The 21,286-nt window shown below is 43.5% G+C and overlaps 1 long non-coding RNA gene across 1 annotated transcript; it reads right to left on the bottom strand.

The window, feature by feature from the left end:
- Nucleotides 1–1,299: 1,299 nt before the first annotated feature.
- Nucleotides 1,300–2,855, bottom strand: LOC115462694. Its single transcript, XR_003940926.1, has 3 exons — nucleotides 2,739–2,855; nucleotides 1,663–1,665; nucleotides 1,300–1,310 (listed from the first exon to the last, which is right to left on the bottom strand). It is a non-coding gene; the product is annotated as an uncharacterized LOC115462694 (long non-coding RNA).
- Between the last annotated feature and the right edge of the window lie 18,431 nt (nucleotides 2,856–21,286).

The following is a 21,286-nucleotide window of genomic DNA, read 5'->3' as shown; positions in this document are numbered from 1 at the left end:
TGATCACAGGTATTATGGTTAGACATAACATTGTACAAAAGAGTGACCATATTTGTCCTATAACAAGGAACTTCTCCAGATAATATTTTGAAAACAGTAACAATTGTCTTAAAGTGCATATGACATATAATCGGTAGCCAGTGTAATTTCAAATAACAGAATCATATTTCAATAACCCCAAAATCAGTCTAACCGCTATGTTTTGCATTAATTGTAACTGATTAAGGGATGCTTTAGAACAAAAAAACAGTGCAAGACTGCAGTAGTCAAAATGGGATAATATGATAGATTGTACCAAGATTCTAAATGAATCCAACTTAAAAAAACTTTTGATGGGTCTTAGTTTCTTTAGTAGATAAGGAGACTTCTTCTTAATAGATGATACCTAGTCTTATAAACATAGCAAGTTATCTAACTCTATTCCAAGAAGTTTTGAATGTAATTCTAAAGAGAACAGATTGCTTTCAATAGTTAAAGTCTGTCTATACCTAATATCAGTTGTAGGTCATATCCATACCGCAGGTGATATCAGAGAAAGGTTACGGTGCAGTTCAGGAGCAGCTTGCTGGTAGCTACTGAGAAGAGCAGGTTAGATGTTTGACCAAGGGAGCTTCATTGCCTTTGATGCTGCATAGAACCTAACGGTTCTGAAATCTTAGTTTTAGTTTCTTTGGATCTGTGCAGTCCTTTTATTAAACGGACGTAAAATTTGCAGTAACTGCGGCTTTACCCAGGGCTTCACCAGGGGGAGCTGAAAAGTTACAAAGGCAGGATACAAACATCTAACACTGCAGTACATCTGTATAGAAAGAAGGTTTGGTCTGGGCATGTTTTGTGTGGGACTAGGGAGGGGCCATGTTCAAAAAGCTGGATATCCGTATTTAGACCTGGTTCTTGGTACACTCAAGTTACAGAAAGGTGCTACAACTGAACAGTTCTCCACCAAATGGCATAAGGGAGGTCACAGTAGATGTTTTCCTATCTCTGGAAGGCTCACGATTTTAAAAAAAATTGCAAAAGGCTGCAGTGGATTTTAACCAGGAACCTTTGGATTTCTCTAGGAGGCTGCTCTAACCACTAAGCTAGTCTTTCACCTGGACATCTAGGTTGCAGCAAACTACTGAAGACACATCTCTTTAACAAGGCTTACGACAAAGATCAACCAATGTGAATATACATAACTCCTCCACACATAGTCAGAACTGTCTTACAATATCTGCTCGTTATACTACTATCATGTTTTATCACTATCATGTTGCCCAAGATCCTTCGGTAACACTAAATGTCTATTTTCTAATATATTTCCACCACTCATGATGTATTGTAAGCCACATTGAGCCTGCAAATAGGTGGGAAAATGTGGGATACAAATGCAATAAATAAATAAATATCCGTATTATAAAATGGCCAGACAGATGTCCATGTCCCTTGTTTTCCTCTGTTCATAGTTTGGATGTTTCAGTTTGCAAAATGGATGTTCATGCTGGATGTTTCCAATCCATGGACATCCATCTCGCATGTATTTTAGAACAGGCTGTTCTAAAATCCTAGTGAGATGGATGTCCTTTATTGACGTCCTGACGGACATCCTTTCTAAAATACCCCACTAAATCTGCAGCTACTGCATGCTACTTTGCTTGGAGTTAGAGTAGGATCACTTACTGCCTTCCACACTGTCAGCAAAAGTACCGAATAATATGCAGTATTTGCAGTACACTAACTTAAAAATGCCTTTCACACCCATTTTCCATCCACCACCAAAAAAACACAATGCAAATGTTAACTGTAAAAGTGCCACAAAGCTCAATGTGATTGTACACTAGCAATTAATGCGCTGTAAACTACATGTTATGTGCTTAACACGGTTTAGTAAAAGAGCCCCTTATTTAAATAAGATTACAGGAACACAAAACTTTGTTTAATCCCCTGGTAAATTTAGTTGGTAAATTTCTTCAGGGGATTACTAGCCTGCTACAGAACTCCCCAGAGTCACTGGGGGGAGGGAAAGCAGCAATGAATGGGGAGGGGGAGAGAGCCTAGCCCAGTGGGAGGATTAATGAAGCATAGCTGATAGTAGGTGTCATAGCTGAGGTAGAGTTGGAAGGTGATCAAAGTGATGGGATTAGTGAGCACATGGTCTTTGGTTGCCTTCATCCCAGTCAGGATGAAGGAGAGGGGGGTGTTCTTCATAGACCCAGTAACCTAAGTCTGAATTAAGAGGAGGCTTTTGCCAATAAAAGCATTAACTGGACTGAGGGGAGTTCTCCGGGTGGGTAGAAAAAGGTTAACCCAGCCTGGGAGCAGAACGGGAAAGAACCTGTTCGGTACCAGAGGCAGGAGCTCATGGAAGTGCACCTTTGAAGGAAGGACAGACAGGGAGGTGTGATCCTGAGTGGGTCTGGCGACCGGATAAAGCCCAGAGGGACAACTTGCTGCAGACAGCACTGCAAGCAGAACCTTGGATTATTCTGCAAAATAGGATGGTAGTGCTGTAAATATGTAAATACCCTAGGATTTATGAAGAGACAATTAAATAAATATCTTGCCCCAAAGATTCATACCAAAAGTCTTGGACTGGAACAAAAAACCTCATTCAGCAAGTTGTACTGTTTTGATATCAAGTGAACTGTTCTGTTACAAGGAGAGTATGGGGTCCATTTACTAAGGTGCGCCGAAAAATGGCCTGTGCTGGTGTAGATGCGTGTACAGGACGTGCGCAGGTCTATTTTTTATTTCACCTGCAAAAAAGGTCCCTTTTTTGGGGTCGAAAATGGACGCGAGGCAAAATAAAAATTGGCACGTATCCATTTTGGGTCCGAGACCTTACTGCCACCCATTGACCTAGCGGTAAAGTCTCATGCGTTAACCGGGCGGTAATGGTCTATGCGTGTACAAGGCCGACTATGGCCCGGTTAGTGCCGCGCGCCTGAAAAGTTCTGGTGCAGTAGTTCAAAATTGACATGCGTAGGAGGATGCGCTTATGCGGCTCAGTAAAAAGGCCCCTATGAAGTTTGGATATCTGCTTTTTGCAGCATTCCAGTAAAGTTTGTTTATACATATCCTGGAGTGAGAGTGAAGTTGATTTGCTCCCAGACCAATAAAGAAATAAATGTAAAACTGTGGCTTTATAACCCTATGGCCTACCTGGATCAAGCCCGGCCCTGGCCTGTGCCCAGCTTAGTAAGAAATAAAACTTTTGTAGTGACCCTGGTTTGGGTGCTGACCCGAAGAGCTAGCTGGTGCCCAGAACGGTGTGGTGAGACCAGGGTTACGTTGCATAAATAACCTTAAGCCGTTTTGCAGTCTGTATGTTGCGAAAACTGATGTTTCAAAGGTAACGATGGAGGCTGACAGAGAACACCTCAGGCTTAAATGCATATTAACACAGAGAATAATGACCACATTTATGATGTCCCTTATCCAAATTATAAGATAGGTGCAGGTGACAGAAAAGAGAAGTGCTTTATCGTTTCAGATCTCGCCTCTGTGAAATGTAAACCTAGGAAAACAGACAAATACAGAATGTATCTTCAATACATGCCAGTATGTGGTGATTTGTTTTTTTCAAAACAAAATTCCTTTGCAGAATATAGAAGGACAAAGATCATTTTTCAATTTGGAGCAACTCTAACAAATCCGTTTGCAAAAAATATGCTCATTCGTAAGCATTATTCGATACCTGCCATTCAAAGCAAGTCACTATCTCTTCTTTCGGACTCCTAGATTCTTGATGAGTGGTACATAACATCCCAGTAGGGCAATTCCTACAGTAAAGATGTTTATCTCAAAGTCTTCTTAGATGATAACTTTGATATTGAACCAGACTATTTCAATCAGTGCTTTTTCTTTATATATTTTATTTATTTACTCATACTTGCTTTCTGTGATTGAGTATGATAGCAATTAGTTAAATAGTTAAGTAAATCAGCTGAGTCGTAAACATAGTTACATGGAGGGGCATAATCAAAAGGGGCCGCACATCTCTAAGGGCGCCCATCTCCGGGAACGGCTACGAGAAGGGGCGGTCCCAACCGTATTATCAAAAAAGATGGACGGCCATCTTTTCTTTCGCTAATACGGTTGGGCCCGGCCAAATGTCAGAGATGGGTGGGTTTGAGATGGTCGGCATCGTTTTTTAGCAATAATGGGAACCGAAGGCGGCCATCTCAAAAACGAACAACTCCAAGGCATTTGGTCATGGGAGGGGCCAGGATTCGTAGTGCACTGGTCTCCCTCACATGCCAGGACACCAACCGGGCACCCTAGGGGGCACTTTTAAAAATTAAAAAACATTAAAATACCTCCCAGGTGCATAGCTCCCTTACCTTGGGTGCTGAGCCCCCCAAATCCCCCCAAATCCCACTACCCACAACTCTACATCATTACCATAGGCCTTATGGGTGAAGGGGGGCACCTACATATGGGTACAGTGGGTTTTGGGGGGGAGGGGGTTGGAGGGCTCACATTTATCACCACAAGTGTAACAGGTAGGGGGGGATGGGCCTGGGTCCACCTGCCTGAAGTGCACTGCACCCACTAAAAACTGCTCCAGAGACCTGCATACTGCTATCATGGAACTGGGTATGACATTTGAGGCTGGCTTAAAGGCTGGAAAAAAAGTTTTTAAAGTACTTTTTTTTGGTGGGAGGGGGTTAGTGACCACTGGGGGAGTCAGGGGAGGTCATCCCTGATTCCCTCCGGTGGTCATCTGGGCAGTTCGGGCACCTTTTTGGGACTTGGACCTAAAAAAAAAGGGTCCAAAAAAAGCGACCTAAATTCTCACTACGGGCGCCCTTCATTTTTCCATTAAGGCCTGAAGCCGCCCATCTGTTTATCACTCCCAAGCCCTCCCCTGTCCCGCCTTCGCTACTGTGCTGACACGCCCCTGTGAACTTTGTTCATCTCCGCGACGGAGTGCAGTTGAAAGTGCCCAAAATCGGCTTTTGATTATACCAATTTGGGTGCCCTCGGGAGATGGGTGCCCTTCTCCTTTCGAAAATAAGCTGGATGAGGTCTCAAATATTTATTTACATAGATAACAGAGCCTATCTCAGCCCCTATGGGATGGCTTGGGAGATTCTATAACAATTTTATATCTTTGGGGCAAGATAAATCATAAGAATGACAGGATGTAGCTCCAATAAAAATTCAAACTCCTTTTTGTGTAATAGGGCCATCAGTCAAACCTTGTGTAAGAGTAGATTTAATTTTACACTGAATCTCTAGAGCAGGATCGGTTGCAAGATCTTGATAAAATTGATTATCTGACAACTGTCTGTAAGCTTCTCCTACAAATTTATCTTGATCCAAGTCAATTCTCCCGCCCTCATCACCATAAATGTGGTCATTGTTCTGTGTTTATATGCATTTGAGACTGAGGTGTTCAGCATCCATCATTATCTTTGAAACATCATTTGTCACAACACAAAGACTGCAAAACAGCTCAAGTTATTTATGCAAATTCTTTTTTTATGGATTGGACTAGAATGCGTAGAGCAGCAGGCTGAGAACTAGGGAGAAGCCACTTCAGATTTCACTGTGGCTCCTTGTGATCTTGGCATCAGATTTCACTGTGGCTCCTTGTGATCTTGGGCAAATCATGTAACCATTGCCTCAGGTGCAAACTTAGGGGTCCTTTTAATAAGGCGCTGATTAGTGCATGCTAAATGCCATGCAGCCCATTATATTTCTATGGGTTATGTGGCTTTAACGCGCGCTAATCATTAGCATGCCTTGTTAAACGGACCTCTTAGATTGTAAATCCTCTGAGGACAGTGAAGTACTTAGTTGTGGCTGAAATAGTGTTTGTTCGAAGTTTATTGGGGATTTACTATCCTGCCTATCACGTGGAGGGGCATAATCGAATGGAAACGCCTATCTCCATGGGTGTTTATCTCCGAGAACGGGTCCGTGAAGGGGCGGGCCGAACCGAATTTTCGAAAAAAATGGACGTTTTTGAGCTGGGCGTTTGTTTTTTTTAGCGATATTGTAAACTAAAAACGCCCAGCTCAAAAACGTCCTAATCCGAGCCATTTGGTCGTGGGAGGGGTCAGGATTCGTAGTACAGTCGCCCCCCTGATATGCCAGGACACCAACTGGGTACCCTAGGTCAGTGCGGTGGACTTCTGAAAAAGCTCCCACATGCATAGCTCCCTTACCACGGGTGCTGAGCTCCCAACCCCCTCCCCCCAAACCCACTACCCACAAATGTACAACACTACCATAGCTCTTAGGGGTGAAGGGGGCACCTACATGTGGGTACAGTGGGTTGTGGAGGCCTCCCATTTACCAGCACAAGTGTTACAGGTTGGGGGGGATGGGCCTGGGCCACCTGGCTGAAGTGCACTGCGGTACCCACTAAACGTGCTCCAGGGACCTGCATACACGCAGGCCTCTAGGACTGGTTGCTGCTATATAACATTGGCACACCAGTTGACACCTGAAGACTAATCTTTCCGAAAACATCCTTTATTGGAATAACCGCCTTTACTCACAGTTAACTGCAGATCAGAGGTTGTGCTCCACTGGCAACGAGTCTCCCTGTTAGCAGTAGGTCAGAGCTGGCAGAATGCTGTACAATGCCCTCTTTCAGCCACATTCAAGGTAAGAATTAAGTTCTGTAATGTGGCTACCACAGGAAAGGGAACTAAAACTGGCTTACAAAAATGGCCACTACCGCATGGACTACAAGAGGAAACACAACAGGGCACAGTCTGACCCAGTAGGCAGGGGGAAAAGCACCATGGGAGAAGAGCCTACCAACTACCAACATCGTGAGACTGTAACACAAGCTAATGAAATCACGGAGCCCAGTACCCTACACTAGGGTTACCATACGTCCGGATTTCCCCGGACATGTCCTCTTTTTGAGGGCATGTCCGGGGCGTCCGGCGGATTTTGCCCCCGCCCACGTTTGTCCGGATTTCTGGACAAACGTGGGCGCGGGTGCGGGCAGGCGCGTGCGTGCGGTGGGCGTGTGGGCGGGCGATCGGCGCGTGGTCTCCCGTCCCCTCCCCTCCCCTTCCTTACCATGTTCCCTGGTGGTCTAGTGACGTCTTCGGGGCAGGAAAGAGCCCCCTCTTTCCTGCCCCGAAGAGAAGACACTACTAGACCACCAGGGCTAGACAGTAAGTGAGGGGGGGGTATGTGATGGGGGGAGGGGACTATGTGACGGGGGGGGGGGATAGGGGCGGAACCCGGACCTGAAGGGGGCGTGACAGGGGCGGGGCATGAGGCGGGGCGGGGTAGGGGGCGTGACATGTGTCCTCTTTTTCAGAGGACACAAAATGGTAACCCTACCCTACACCCACCACAAGGCAATGCTGATGTGACTCTGTACTGCACCCGAGAGCCACATCTGACCCAGGGAAAGGCTGTGAGAGGATCGAACACATTCTGTTGTCATGGAGGTGGGTACGGCATTTGAGGCTGGCATAGAGGCTGGAAAAAAAGTTTGTAAAGTGGGGGGTTTTTGGTGGGAGAGGGTTAGTGACCACTGGGGGAGTCCGGAGAGGTCATCCCCGATTCCATCCAGTGGTCATCTGGGCAGTTGGAGCACTTTTTTGGGACTTGTCCATGAAAAAAAAGGGTCCAAAAAAAGTGACAAAAAATCGCGGTCAAAACGCCTTTTTTTCCCGATTATCAGCTAAAGACGCCCATCTCTCCTCGGCTGATAACCACGCCCCAGTTCCACCTCCACCACGCCTCCGACACGCCCCCGTCAACTTTATTTGTTTCCGCAACGGAGTGCAGTTGGAAACATCCAAAATCGGCTTTCGATTATACCGATTTGTGCGCCTTTGCGAGACAAACGTCTATCTCCCGATTTAGGTCGCACTATAGGCGTTTTTCTCTTTCGAAAATAAGCTGGATAGTATCATCTAGGCAGCTCACAATCTAAAATTACAAAACAAAAGGGGGAAATGAAGGAAAAACAGGACATAAGTAGGATATGAGGGGATGAACTACAATTTTAATAGGATAGTAAGGAAAGGTACATAACGGAGAGGAATAAGGTCATTCAGACTCGCCTAGGAAAGGCCATGGCATTCAGGTACAAGCATCTGCAAATAAAAGTTTTAAGCTCTGATTTAAAATTTTTTAGTGACGTCTGTTAGTAGAGAGACTGTGGTAGTTGATTCCAGTGTAGTGGACTTTGGATTGAAAAAAATTGCTCTTCTAGTATACCCATGGAAGACTTCTCGAAATGAGGGTACTGTTAGCCTATTTTGAGATGAGGATCTTAAAGTTTTCTGAGTAGAATAATAAGTTAATAAGCAGGAGAGAAATGAAGGCTCGCCATAAAGAAGTGTCTTTAATACTAAGAGTATAGTTTTATAGATAATACGGTGGGGTAGCGTTAGCCAATGCACTGTCTTCAGGAGAGATGTTCATGGTCAAACTTTGTTGCCCCTATGATTAATTTTATGGCAGTGTTTTGTATTAGTTGTAACTATCGGACTTCTTTCATCCTGAGACCATTATAGAGTGTGTTGCAATAATCTAGTTGACTGATAATGAGAGGATCAAAGAGACTGTAATAATTCTAATTAAACTATTCTAAAGTATGAATGTCCAGTTTATGTACCAAGGAGCAATTCTTGGAGGAAAAAAAAAGCCTCAGATCCCCTACCTCCACCCTTTAATTTTTTAAAAATATTGGTAGGCTTCACCAGGATATCTTACTCATCACTGACATAAAAAAACCTCCACAGTGTTTAGATCATTAAAACTCCTATTAGTGTTAATCCATTTGGTTACCCATATTTAGGGACTTAATCTTAGCCTTAATTTGTATTTGCTTTTTAATTCCACATTGCCAATACACCAACTGTGACCGGAGTTTCACCCTTTGGCTGTCTCAAGGTGCAGCAAATCTAAAAATAAATAAATGCTCATTAGTTCTAATGGTACTAATAATTGAGAAAACATACAACAAAATTTGGATGTCAAATTGTCTGAACTGAAGAAATTAATATCTATTGAGACTGATCTTGAGAAACAAAATGGAGACATCCAGAAGAAAATAGGGGTTCCTTTTATAAAGGCACGCTAGAGTTTAAGCATGTGCTAAATGCTAGGGACACCTGTGGAGGAGCATAATTGAACGGGGCACCCAAGTTTTCCTGAGGACACCACCCGAACTCATCCACTCTCTCATTACCTCTCGCCTTGACTACTGCAACCTACTCCTCACCGGCCTCCCACTTAGCCATCTATCCCCCCTTCAGTCCATTCAGAACTCTGCCGCACGTCTTATCTTCCGCCTTAACCGATATACTCATATCACCCCTCTCCTTAAGTCACTTCACTGGCTTCCGATCAGATACCGAATACAGTTCAAGCTTCTCCTACTCACCTACAAATGCACTCGATCTGCAGCCCCTCCTTACCTCTCTACCCTCATCTCCCCTTACGTCCCTACCCGTAACCTCCGCTCTCAAGACAAATCCCTCCTTTTAGTACCCTTCTCCACCACCGCCAACTCTAGGCTTCGCCCTTTCTGCCTCGCCTCACCCCATGCTTGGAACAAACTCCCTGAGCCCATACGCCGGGCCACCTCCCTACCCATCTTCAAATCATTGCTCAAAGCCCACATCTTCAATGTCGCCTTCGGCACCTAATCACTTCATCTCTCCTCAGGAAATCTCATCTACCCCAACTTGACATTTCGTCCTTTAGATTGTAAGCTCTTCTGAGCAGGGACCGTCCTTATTCGTTAATTTGTACAGCGCTGCGTAACCCTAGTAGCGCTCTAGAAATGTTAAGTAGTAGTAGTAGTAGTGGTCTGTGCCCTGAAAAAGACAGGTACAAATCAAGGTAAGGTATACACGAGTTTATCTTGTTGGGCAGACTGGATGGACCGTGCAGGTCTTTTTCTGCTGTCATCTACTATGTTACTATGTGCATATTCTATAAACTATGCCTAACTTTAGGCGTAGTTTATAGAATCATGCTAACCGGGTGGTTTTTCAGTGCTGATTTTTAAGGTACCTTTTATAGATTTTGGCCTTTAGTGCAACATTCTGAGCATTCGAGGTCCTTCCTGCACACAGCTGTATCCTCGGCTAGTTTCAAAGCTCAAAAATCTAAGGGGCACTTTTACTAAGCCGCATAAGTGTCTACGTGTGCCCAACATGTGCCAAAATGGAGTTACCGCCCAACTACCACGTGGCTCTTGCGGTAATTTCATTTTTGCCACGTGTCCGATACGCATGGTAGAAAATTTATTTTCAGACGCGTGCCAAGTGGTATTTGATGCATGTTGGTCATTACCGCCTGGTTACCGTGTGAGACTTTACCACTAGGTCAATGGCTGGTGGTAAGGTCACAGACCCAAAATGGACACACAGCAACTTTGATTTTGCCGCACGTCAATTTTTGGCAAAAATTTTTAAAAGGCCTTTTTTACAGGCGTGCTGAAAAATGGATCGGCGCGTGCCCAAACCCGGCTCCTACACTACTGCAAGCCATTTTTCAGCACACCGTAGTAAAAGGACCCCTAAGGCAGCTCTTGAGAGAAATTCAATCCTACTGCCTACAGAAAACACTGAGGTGAACAACAATGCTTTTTCCATCAATGAGCAGGATTGAGCTGGGCACAGAAGTAGTTGACTCCCAAGCTTAGGACTGCTTGCTTCTTTTTGCATTGTCCAATATTTAGGGGCAGCCTGCACAGGTGGACAAAAGGCACTGTCTTATCGTGACTTGTCCAAGTAACAGTGACAAGGAAATGTGTTAAGTGACGGCCATGTTAGTGTTTTATACAATGGGGCTCATTTTCAAAAGACAAAAACATCTCAAAAATGGCATAAAGTGGCATTTGGACATTTTTTCTCCAACAAACATGCAAGTTGTGATTTTCAAAACTCGGATTTGAGACGTTTTTCTCTGCAGCATGTCCAAATCACAAAGTGGAATGTTAGGGGTGGGATTTGGGTGTTCCATATTGAAACAAAGCAAAAATGTCCAGGTGTAAAAATGAGATGTTTTGGTGTAGACCTGTTTCAATCACAACTAAGTCACAAAACGTTGCCATAAATGATGAGATGACCACTGGAGGGATTAAGGCATGACTCCCCCTTACTCCCCCAGCGGTCACTGACCCCCCCCCCTCCACTCACTCCCTCCCCAAAGATATGAAAGAAACAGTACATACCAGTCTCTTTGAAAGCTTCTGATATTATGGCCAGTCCTATTAGAGCAGAAAGCAGGTCCCTGGAACAGCCTAGTGGTTGGTGCAGTGGACTATAGAGCACAGGATCGAGGCCCATATCCCACTCTGGTATACTTGTGATGGAAAATGTGAGCCCTCCATTACTCACCACAAATCTACTATACCTATATATACGTAGGTGACACCTGCAGGTATAAAGGCTATTGTAGTACTGCACAGTTGGGTACAGTTGGTTTTTGGTGGGTTCACCATACAATATAAGGGGATAACAGTGAGATGTGTACCTGGGACCTTTTATGTGAAGTCCACTGTAATGCCCCCTAGGGTGCGCCACTGCTCTGCTGGGATGTCTGCGTGGCTAGTCTACTAAGAATGCTGATCACTACCCCCCTCCCCCCCATACACATACATCCCAAAGGCTTGCTTTTGTGCATTTTTGCCTTTTTTTCCCCCAAGAAATGGTCCAAAGACAGACGCACTAAGCACAAAAACATCTAGCAAATGGCCATTTTGAAACAAAAAGTTGGACATTTTTCTGGTTTGAAAATAATGGCCATGTTCGCTACAGGATTTTTGGAAGTTCTTTGCAAAACATCCAAAATCGGATTTAGATATCATATCAAAAATGCCCCTCATTATAGGGCCATTTTACTAAGGCGCATAGGCGCTTAAGCGTGTCCAAAGTGCGCCAAATTGGAACTACTGACCGGCTACCGCATCCAAAACACACAGTAGAAAATATTTTCTATTATCTACTGCGTAGTGCTTACCTGGCGGTAATTGGTAGTTTATGCATGCTGGCTGCTTACTGCCCGGTTAGCACGCAAGACCTTGCCACTAAGGCCAAAAAATGGATGCACGCTGGTTTTAATTTTGCCGCACGTCTATTTTCGGCCCCAAAAATGCTTTTTCCCAGGTGTGCTGAAAAAATGACCTGCGCGCATCCAAAACATGCGCTTATACCAGCGCAGGCCACCTTTAGGCGTGCCTTAGTAAAAGGGCCCCTATATCCAGTGAAGCAAACTTCAGGAGAACCATGGTAGCTGCAATGGCTCTAATTTGGTGAGAATTTAGTATTCCAAATACTCATTGGTTCATAACAGAAGTGGATACAAAATGCCAGCTAATATGCTAGAGTTCTTCTGGAAAATAATATGTCAAGTCTGTTGAGGTTAAAGTTTAAATGTAGACAAATGCTTTCACTGAGAAAAGCAGCAGAAACTTCAGATAAGAAAGCCCTCAAGTATCACCAAATTGAAACAGGGTTGGTATCTTACTGTGCCTCTGGGTACCGCCCTGGCGGTCTAATGGCTTCTTCAGGGTAGGAAAGAAGGCCACTCTTTCCTGCTCTCCTGATAGGATCCACCTATTTAAAATGGCCACTGAGACTTCAAGTGGTAGTCTCACAAGCCCGCTGTTTGATGTCTCAGTAGCCATTTTAAAGAGGCGCCGGTATCAGGCAGTGGTGGAGAGCAGGAAAGAGTGGCCTTCTTTCCTACCCTGAAGAAGCCATTAGACCGCCAGGGCGGTACCCAGAGGCACAGTAAGATACCAATCCTGTTTCAATTTGGTGATACTTGAGGGCTTTCTTGTCTGAAGTTTATGCTGCATTTCCCAGTGAAAGCATTCATCTACATTTAAAGATACAAGGGTATTCTCAGCCGTTAATATTTGCATGCTTATTTACCTTTACATTTCTCACTCTTGATATGTCCCATCTGGTTCCCCCTAGCTAAGGACTCTGCTGGCTCCAGTATTCACGTTTATTCTCCCTACCTCTTCTTAGTTTCACACTCTTCCTTTACGCTATCCCCCTTCCCCTCCCCCTCCTCCCTTCACCCCATCCTGCTGTTTAACTTCCTCTTCACCTCCCACCGCCTCCTTATCTAACCTCCTTCCCAAATATATTTTGAGTGAAAGCTGGAGGGGGATTAATACTGGATTTGTTCTTTTAATAGTGGGAAGCAGGATTTTTAAAAGTCACCTCCCCAACTGTTGCATAGAAAGTTTACACTAATACTGATAGTGTTTTATTTTTTTAAATCTCTGCCAAGCCAGCCCAGCAAGCCTGCCAGCAAGTAAACCAGCCAAGCCAGCCCAGCAAGCCTGCCAGTAAGTAAGCCTGCCAGCCAGCCAGCCAAGCCAACCCAGCAAGCCTGCCAGCAAGTAGGCCAGCCAAGTCGGGTCAGCAAGCCAGCCAGCCAGCCAGCCAGCCAAGCCAGCCCTGCAAGCCTGCCAGCAAGTAGGCCAGCCAAGCCAGCCCAGCAAGCCTGCCATCAAGTTAGCCAGCCAAACCAGCCAGTCATTTTTTTTAATCCATGAAGAAACAGTAAATCATCCACTGTCACCTGGGCAGCCAGCCAGGTGACTTAGAGGGGAATAATCGAAAGGGACGCCCAAGTTTTGCTGAGGATGTCCTCGCAAAATGTCTCAATGGAGGGGCGGGGAATCCCGTATTATCGAAACAAGATAGACACCCATCTTTTGCTTCGATAATACAGTCGGGGACGCCCAAATCTTGAAATTTAAGTCGTCCTTAGAGATGTTCGTCCCTAGACTTGGTCGTTTCTGATTTTCAGCGATAATGTAAATCAAGGACGCCCATCTCAGAAACAACCAAATGCAAGCCCTTTGGTCATGGGAGAAGCCAGCGTTCGTAGTGCACTGATCCCCCTCACATTCCAGGACACCAACCGGGCATCCTAGGGGGCACTGCAGTGGACTTCATAAATTTCTCCCAGGTACATAGCTCCATTATCTTGTGTGCTGAGCCCCCCAAACCCCCCCAAACTCCACTACCCACAACTGTATACCACTACCATAGCCCTTACGGGTGAAGGGGGGCACCTAGATGTGGGTACAGTGGGTTTTGGAGGGCTCACATTTATCACCACAAGTGTAACAGGCAGGGGGGGATGGGCCTGTGTCCATCTGCCTGAAGTGCACTGCACCCACTAAAACTGCTCCAGGGACCTGCATACTGCTGTGATGGACCTGACATTTGAGGCTGACATAGAGGCTGGTACAAAATATTTTTAAAAATGTTTTTTTGAGGGTGGGAGGGGGTTAGTGACCACTGGGGGAGTAAGGAAGGTCATCCCCTATTCTCTCCGTTGGTCATCTGGTCAGTTCGGCACCTTTTTGTGCCTTGGTCATAAAAAAAACAGGACTAGGTAAAGTCGTCCAAATGCCCATCAGGGACGCCCTTTTTTTTCCATTATGGGTCGAGGACGTCCATGTGTTAGGCATGCCCAAGTCCCGCCTTCGCTACGCCTCCAACATGCCCCCATGAACCGTCCCTGCGACGGAAAGCAGTTGGGGATGTCCAAAATCAGCTTTTGATTATACCAATTTGGACGACCCTGTGAGGATGCCCATCTTCCGATTTGTGTTGAAAGATGGGCGTCCTTCTCTTTCGAAAATAAGCCTGTTAGTCAGCCAATTATGATGCAGATGATGAAATTGTTGGAAAAATGTGACATTGAAAAACTATTAAATTCAAAAAGTGTACGTGTCTCATTTATGAAATGCAAAGGCCAAACCAATGTGCAGCCTCATTATGAAAAGATCAACATCAACGGCAGATTTTGCTATCATGTGGTCTGTGTGTAGTGCCATGGTGTGCTGAAGTGGAAGTCACGGGACAGAATAAGTGGTCTAAAAGCTCATCTGAAGTCATGCGGTGTACAAAAGGACAAGATCGAAGGTACACAAGCCATAATTTCAATGCCGGGATTTCAAAACGTGCCAGATCGACCAAGACCTATGCTTCTACCTAAGAATGCTATTGTTGATGCCTGTGCTGAAATGTGTGCCAAAGATATTAGGCCATTCACCATTATCAAAGGTTTTAAAGCTTTGGTGTCAAAGTTGGTTTCATTGGGGGCAAAATATGGAAACGTGCCAATTGATAAAGTCCTTCTCAGCGCTCGAACTGTGGTTTTGTCATTTATTCATCTTGGCTAACACAGACAAAATAAAGCTAAAGCAGCAATTAGCAGTGACCACAGATATGTGGACCCATGAATCAACCAACACTAGCTACATTACTGTAATTGTACATTACATTAATTCTAACTGGGAACGTTCGGCAAACATCTTGGCTATAAAATACATGGAGGATGTAATTAAGGGACATGTACCTTTTGATGATGCAAGAAGACTAGTTTCATCCGATCAGACACCAACATTGCATCGAGTGGTCGCTGTTCACGTGAAGCTGGCAGAAAGTCTTTCAATCCTTGGTGGTGAAGTTCAACCAATTCGGCATCTCAAACCAAAACTGCATCATTTTCTTGACAGCCATTTCCCTTTGCATGAACTCCACTATATGGCTGCTCTTATGGATCCCTGCCTAAAGCGTAATACAAACCTCATGTAAATGACAGGCTGCTATTGAGGGCATCTTTAAGATGGTTTTTGACATTCCTGATCGTCCTGTGACTGATTTGATGGACAACTCATCAACTGTTGATAAAGAAGTCAAGTCACCTCCTTCCAAAAAAACAGAGATAAATGCTGATAATTTTCTTAGTGACTAGTTTGTTACATCTGGAGAGCCAGAATCTGAGGAGTTGGATTTGTATTTGGCTTCCACAGATTTGTCAGATGACTTATTAAGCTTTTGGCGGCTGAAATCTGATGTCTGTCTGAAGCTTTCATCTGTTGCCAGAATTATCTTGGCAATTTCAGCCACAGAAACATCTTCTGAGTGTATGTTCTCATTAGCTGGTCATACAATTAAGGCTCAGTTAAACAATGAGACAGTCGATGATTTACTGTTTCTTCATGGATTAAAAAAATGAACTATATTTTTAGTATTATTAGTTTCATTACCATTATTAAATATTATCTGTCTTTTAAACTATAGACCTAAGTTGTTTATTTAAAGTGCCTGTTAGTTCCATAAAATTGCATTAAAATCTTCCTTTCAACTTTGAGCGGGGGAGATGCGGAGAAGAAAATTACGACTGTGGAGATGAGGGGACAGGGATGGAGAATGCAGAGAGGGTGAGGGGATAGAGTTAGAAAGCCTGCTTGACTGCGGGGATGGGAAAATATATATTTTTGGCTGCGGGGAGAGAATAGGGACAAATGTTTGTCCTCGCGTTATTCTCTACTTCTTTTGTCATCCTCTGTATGAATATAAGGTAAGAGATGTCCTCATAAGAAGATTTATTTCTTGCTGGGGGAGGGAATAGATCAGAGGGATTCCTGTGAAATATTCATCCACCTCCTTGAGAGAGAGCTCAGATGGCTATCCAGTTTAGGAACCCGGAGAGGAGGGTGGCAATGAATGTGCTGGGCTCTCACTCTAAAGTAGATATTAAAGATAATATTTATTTATTTATTGCATTTGTATCCCACATTTTCCCACCTCTTTGCAGGCTCAATGTGGCTTACAATACATCATGAGTGATGGAAATATATTAGAAAATAGACATTTAGTGTTACAGAAAGATCTTGGGCAACAAGATAATGATAAAACATAATATATGAATAAACAAGCAGATATTGTTAGATAGTTCTGAATATATGTGGGGGGGGGGGGGGGTTGTGTATATTCACATTGGTTGGTCTTTGAAGTATGCCTTGTTAAAGAGATGGGTTTGCGAAAGTTTGTTAGTTCGTAGATCATTTTTAAGTTGCGCGGCAGTGTGTTCCATAACTGTGTGCTCAAGTAGGTAAGGTTTGATGCGTACATTAATTTGTATTTTAGACCTTTACAGTTAGGGAAGTGCAGATCAAGGAATTTGCGGGATGATTTATTTATTGCAGTTGTATCCCACATTTTCCCACCTCTTTGCAGGCTCAATGTGGCTCATGAATCGTAGAGATATATAAGAAATAAACATTATAGAAGGATCTTGGGTAACATGATAATGATAAGCATGCTATTAATATAACAAGCACATAGTAAAGACAATTTTGGGTATATGTGAAGGAGTTCATATTTGTTGGTCATTGTCGTATGTCTTGATAAAGAGATAGGTCTTCAGTAGTTTGCGGAAGTTAGTTAGTTCATAGATCGATTTTAAGTTGCGCAGCAGCGCGTTCCAGAATTGTGTGCTCAAGTAGGAAAAGGTTGACGCATGCATTAGTTTGTATTTTAGCCCTTTGCAGTTAGGGAAATGAAGGTTGAGAAATGTGAGGGATGATGTCTTAGCATTCCTAGGTGGTAAGTCTATCAGGTCTGACATATAGGCTGGGGCATCTCCATGAATGATTTTGTGGACCAGGGTACATATTTTGAACGTGATGCATTCTTTAAGAGGGAGCCAATGCAGCTTCTCACGTAGGGGTTTAGCACTCTCATATTTTGTTTTACCGAATATGAGTCTGGCTACCGTGTTCTGGGCTGTCTGAAGTTTCTTGATTATTTGTTCTTTACAACTGGCGTAGAGTGTGTTGCAGTAGTCTAGATGACTGAGCACCATTGATTGTACCAGGTTACGGAAAACAATCCTTGGGAAAAAAAGGTCTTATTCTTTTTAATTTCCACATTGAGTGGAACATCTTGGCTGTGTTTCTTGCATGGCTCTCGAGTGTTAGGTGCCGGTCGATGGTAACTCCGAGAATTTTTAGGATGTCTGCGATTGGAAGGTTCAGGTTTGGTGTGTTAATGGTGGTGAATTTGTTCTTGTTATGTTGAGAGGTGAGTATTAGGCATTGAGTTTTTTCTGCATTGAGTTTCAGCCAGAATGCGTCCACCCATGAATGCATGATCTGGAGACTTTGGTTAATGTCATTGGAAATTTCTGTTAGATCTTGTTTGAATGGGATGTAGATCGTTACATCATCTGCGTATATGTATGGGTTGAGGTTTTGGTTTGATAATAGCTTAGCCAGGGGTATCATCATTAAGTTGAATAGAGTCGGTGAAAGGGGAGATCCCTGTGGGACTCCGCATTCTGGTATCCATGGGGCTGAGGTAGTCAAGTTAGATGTCACTTGGTATGATCGTTTGGTTAGGAATCCCTTAAACCAGTTGAGAACGTTACCTCCAATTCCAAAGTAGTCAAGGATGTGTAGTAGTATTCCATGATCAACCATGTCGAAAGCGCTTGACATATCGAATTGGAGAAGAAGTATGTTCTTTCCAGATGCAATCGTTTGTTTGAATTTGGTCATGAGGGTAACTAGTACTGTTTCAGTACTGTGGTTAGACCGAAATCCTGACTGAGAGTCGTGGAGTATTGAGAATTTATTTAAATAGTTTGTGAGGTGTTTGGTCACCAATCCTTCCGTTAGTTTGGTTATCAAGGGAATGGATGCTACTGGTCTGTAGTTAGTTAGTTCACTGGCACTTTTCTTTGTGTCTTTGGGTATGGGGGTGAGTAAAATGTTTCCTTTCTCCTTCAGGAATATTCCATTTTGGAGCATATAATTCAAGTGTTTCGTTATGTCTGTTATGAATTATTGAGGAGCAGATGTCATAAGGTTGTTTGGACATATGTCTAGTTTGCAATGAGATTTGGCAAATCTTTTGAGCGTTTGGGAAATGATATCCTCTGATATTGTCTCAAAGTTGGTCCAGGTTCTGTCTGCTGGGCAAGTGCTAGGGTCTGGGTCTAGACAATTAAGGAGTTCCGCATAGTCAATGGTACTGACAGGTGTCTTGAGTCGCAGTTGTACGATTTTCTCGTTGAAGTATTTCGCGAGGTTGTCTGCTCCTGGTGCGTCTTTGCTGTTGGTTGTGACTGGTGTAATATCGCAGTTTATTCACGAGTTGGAAGAATTTATGCTTGTCCTTGTAGTTTGGGCCAATTACAGTTTTGTAGTATAATCTTTTGGTTTGTCTTATGGTGTATTTGTATTTTCTTTGGAGTTGTTTCCAGGCGTTAAGTGTGGGTTCGTCTTTCTTTTTATTCCATGCGCGTTCTAACCTTCTAACTTGTGTTTTAAGTTTTTTTCAGCTCTTCATTGAACCATGGCATTCCTGGGTGATAAGTCAATCAGGTCTGACATGTAGGCTGGTGCTTCTCCGTGAATGATTTTGTGAACTAGGGAGCAGATTTTGAACGTGATGGGTTCTTTAAGTGGGAGCCAGTGTAATTTTTCTCGTAGGGGCTTAGCACTTTCATATTTTGTTTTGCTGAATATGAATCTTGCTGCGGTGTTCTGGGCTGTCTGAAGTTTCTTGATTATCTGCTCTTTGCAGCCAGCATAGAGTGCGTTACAGTAACATCCTGAGAAACCCATGTATTACTTTGTACCAGATTAATGCCTTCTGAATAAGGTATTCCACTAGGTTACTGATACTGCACATTTGGCAAGTCGTTAAAACAGCCTTTCACAAATTCATTATACATCTTTTGTAGGAATGAAAGTGGTTGCTCTGGAAGAGGATCTGAAACAGCAAGGAATATCTCTTGCACTGTGTCTGTGACATCTATGCTAAAACAGCTGCAAAGAGGAAGAGTCCATCTCTCATTTTTAAGTACTTTGGAAGGGGTAGAGGATGCCCCATTCCTTCATGCTAATGCAGGCACTCAGAAGACTAGTATACTGTAGGCCTGGAAACCTCTGAGGACACACACACCAGTTTCAGTCTTATCTGGTGGTCCTCTTCGGTGACTGGACTTTTGGAGCAACTGTGGTGAGAAGCTGAGGTTCTATTGTATGGAAGATTCTCTTGATCTTTCTGCACATAAGTAGTCTTTATTCAGATTCATAGTAAAATCGCCTTCATGTGGCCTCTAAGAGACAGAACAGCCCAATGCTTGCAGTCCCTTTGGTTATAATCTACACCCAAGCAAATTAAACACTGGGAATAGGTGTCAAAGTTTTGGATCTTTCTGGTATTCTTCAGGCAAGGTCTGAATTTTGACTTTGGTGTCATACCTAAAGAAATAAAGAAAACAAAGCCAATAAAAAATAATTTGCTAGAAAACACTGGAAAGATTCAGTTAATTTGCAGGAAAAAAAATATCAGGGGAGTTTTGTTGTTTTTGTCCATTCAGCTAAAGGGGAAAACAAAACTGAGGAGCTGAGGAGACCACTGTGTGCGGGAAGAAACGTGCAAGCTCAGAAGTTTACACTAATTTCTGAGTTCTGTGAGAACTGTTCCATCCGACTGGCATGTGATGACTTGTGTGCCTGATTCAATCCTGCTTGTCAACAGAAAAGCACATTTACCTGGAGGGGAAAAAAAGTTGGAGTTAAGTTGGGAGAAGGAAAGTGCCACCATCACTGATTTCATTTTTAAATCTTCATGTATACATTAATACATATACTTAAAGCTCCAGTAGTTGAGAAATATGACTGGTGCTGAGCAGACTTCTATTGTCTGTGCTGCAAAAATGGCAGGGAAAGATAGGGATTAAGTATGCATATATTATATTTAAAGCATATGTTATGATTGCAGATGTTGCATATCATCTCTGCAGGGGAAGGGTAGACATCATAAAGTTGATATTAATGAATACATGGTGCTAGTTAATAATGTGTATGGGGGGTAGACATTCTTAAGGTTAAATTTAGATGTTGGGGCATTATGTTTCAAGACTGCATTACGTAAGTGTATATAAGAGGTTGACAAGTTGCTGAATGCCGTTTATGATGTCAGGGTTTAATCATAAAGTAGTCTAACCTGTACAAAGTGCTAGATACAATTCTGGCCAGCTTGTTGGTTAGCCTAGATGGGCCATGCAGGCCCTTTATCTGATGAATTGCAGGCTGTTTGCACTTTCTTTGCTATGTTCTTGCCCCAAACTTAAATCTGACCTCTCATTTTGAATTTCTGCTAAGGGGTTCTTTTACTAAGGTGCACTGAAAAATGGCCTGCGGTAGTGTAGGTGCATGTTTTGGGTGCGCACAGATCCATTTTTCAGCGCACCTGCAAAAAAAAATGCCTTTAAAAAATTTTTGCCGAACATGGACGTGCAGCAAAATAAAAATTGGTGCATGTCCATTTTGGGTCTGAGACCTTACCACCAACCATTGACTTAGCGGTAAGGTCTCACGCGTTAACCGGGCAGTAATGACCTACGCACGCCAAATGTCACTTGGCACGCATAGCAGACACGTGCCAGAAAATAAAAATTATTTTTCAGATGCGCGTGTCAGACGCATGCCAAAAAATGAAATTACCACAAGAGCCACGCAGTA

The sequence above is a fragment of the Microcaecilia unicolor genome, chromosome 2, assembly GCF_901765095.1.
Source record: "Microcaecilia unicolor chromosome 2, aMicUni1.1, whole genome shotgun sequence".
Taxonomy (NCBI): domain Eukaryota; kingdom Metazoa; phylum Chordata; class Amphibia; order Gymnophiona; family Siphonopidae; genus Microcaecilia; species Microcaecilia unicolor.
Note: the sequence above shows the minus strand (reverse complement) of the source record. Positions and strands in the feature narration are given on the sequence as shown.